Source organism: Echinops telfairi, unplaced genomic scaffold (genome assembly GCF_000313985.2).
Source record: "Echinops telfairi isolate 266 unplaced genomic scaffold, ASM31398v2 ScPeMD7_7474;HRSCAF=8512, whole genome shotgun sequence".
Taxonomy (NCBI): domain Eukaryota; kingdom Metazoa; phylum Chordata; class Mammalia; order Afrosoricida; family Tenrecidae; genus Echinops; species Echinops telfairi.
The window spans coordinates 5,548,502-5,551,289 of NW_022111378.1; positions in this window are offsets into that span (position 1 = coordinate 5,548,502).

The window sequence follows — 2,788 nt, forward strand, 5'->3', positions numbered from 1 at the left end:
TGTATGCAATTTTAAAAAGTTTATTGTTGGCTTCCCATGGGAACTTGGCTTCCCAAAGGAACTTCACAAACAGAAATAAAGGTTATGTATGTCTCTAGTTACAGCAAAAGCTATAGTTTAAGTGAAACAAGCCTACTTATGAAACTACAGTTATATATTTATAATAGACGAATAAGACAAGATGGGAAGTCCGTTGAACACACTGATAATTACTCTACTCTCTTTCTCCTCAGATTCTAGCACAGTGGTTCTCAACCTTCTTAATGCCATGACCCTTTAATACAGTTCCCCATGTCGTGGTGACCCCCCCCAACCATAAAATTATTTTCATTGTTACTTCATAACTGTAATTTTGCTACTGTTATGAATCAGGCAACCCTGTGAAATGGTCGTTCGACCCCCAAGGGGGTCTCAACCCACAGGTTGAGAACTGCTGTTCTAGAAGATTCCATTTGGTTCTAATTCCTCAAACTCCGGGAATCAACCAGGGAAAAGCAAAGAATTATCGAAGCAGACTGTGCTTCTACACATGACAATAGATTTAGGAGTCCTCAGGGTCATCAGTAAACTCTTCCTTCAAAAGATGAGCATTAGGAAGCATTCATATTTTATAAGACTTCGTTTCAGGAGCTGTAAAGATGTGTGGGCCAACTTCTCTCCATTCGGGGGCACAGATGGGCCCCTGTTTCCCAGTGGTCAACTGGCTTCTAAAGTCCTCGTTTATTTTTCCAGGGTGATTTGTTTTCTTAATTCTCTTTTTGAGCAAGTCAAAGTCAAAGCTTCTTAAAAATCCAAACAAATACATGTCTGTTGAGTTTCCTTTGCTTTATGTTTAAAAAAAGTCAAATATTTCGAAGAAGCCTTTAGAGTGACCTGACAGGACACAATTATCCAATTAGCCATCTTCATAAGCTGAGCTTCAGCAAGCCTTATCGATTTTGTTTGCCTTTATAAAACCAGTGGTCATAATAAGTAACTTTCTGCCTTAGAAACTCAAAGTTATGAAATACAGTGAATGGGGGTATTGCATGTCCTTGACTTTTGGTCCCATTTCACACCTCTGATATGCTAACCACAAGGTCAGAATCACAGGTGCTCCTCAAGAGAAAGATGCAGCTCCTACTCATGTAAAGAGCTGCGGTTTCAGAAACTCCTGCGACCAGTTCTACCCCATCGTACAGGTACTCCGGGGTCACAACCGCCTCGATGGCAACGATGGCAACGAGTGAGTGAGAGACCTCTGAGTGGGCTCAACAGCAGTCTTAACCGGCTGATGGATTCAGCAACTGCTCGGCAAAGTTCTCCTTTCGCTGGTTCTACGCCACAGCAGTTTCAGGACATCTTCTCTTGCGGTGGGGCAATGGGTGGGAGAGGAGTCACAAAATGTTCCCACGCCCATCTGAAAAAAACACCATCCTCCCAGAAATTTTAAAGTTGTGTTTTCTTCATTGAATCATTTCTGATAGCCATCTTCCCACTTCACTCTGCTTTGGTAAAAAATACCAGCAGTTTCCTTGAGGCTCGACAGGACCTTTGAACACTATCAATCACACAAGATCAGAGGAAAGGGCAGCTGTGTAAAGATTGCAAACGCAAATAAGAACACCTGGACTTCCCCTGCGTTTTATTTGTCAACCCCATTGAGTTACTTCCCCTCTTCTAGTCTCTGAGACAGGGGAGGATTTCAGCACAGACACTGATCCACACTTGACTGGAAGTCTGTAAGTCATGACCTTCATTGGGGTTAGCAGAAATGGCAGACCTAAAACCATCTAATTCCCTCGCATCATGGACAACGAATGCCCCATTTGTCCAAGATGGCTGCTCAGGTGTGTGTCCAGTGACAAGAGAACACCTGAATTTTTCTCTGTCACAAGTTTTAGGATTGCTAGTCTGGTTGGAACATTTCCTTTTGCTTGAATCCACAATCAATGCTCGCGGAAGCAACAGACAAGAAATCAAACGATGATGCCTTACACTGAGCAAATTTGCTGCACAAGACCAAAAAGAGAAAGAATTGATACATTTTAGGCATGTTGCTGCCAAGCAATATCGAAAGTTCCAAGGACTACTAGAAGAACAAAGAAATCTGTCGGGAGTAGTACAGCCAGAATGATCCTTAGAAGCAATGGTGGGGAGAATTAGTCTCATGAACTTGGACATGCCGTCAGGAGATACCACACCTTGGAGAAGGCAGGCATCATGCTTGGTAAAGTAGAGAGGCAGTATAAGAGAAGATCCTCAGGAGGTGGATTGACACAGTGGGACACTGCAGCAATGGGCTCAAACAGCAATTGTGAAGAGGTTACAGAATAAGGCATTGTTGTACTCAGGGTCACTATGAATTGAACCAACAACTCGAGTGTGCTTGAGAACACACAGTTGGGTTGAAATGGGGAGGTGGAAAGGTTGGCTTTGAATATATATCTATAGATATATATTCAAATATACATCTATAGATATATATTCAAATATACATATATAATGTAGTCTTAATTAAATAGTGGGAGGAGCATTTATGAAATCATTGGCATTGACACATTTGCAACTGAATAAACATTTTCATAAAGGTTAAAAGTGTTGCTGGCTTAATGGTTATTCGTTGGGCTGCTAACGCCGAGGTCAACAGTTTGAAACCTCCAGCCGCTCCCGTGGGAGAAACACAAGGCTTCTACTCTTAGAGTTAACCGTCGTGGAAACTCACAGGGATAGTTTTAGTCTGTCCTATAGGATCGCTATATGTCAGCATCAACTCGATGGCAGTGAGTAACATGGAGAGATGTAAAAG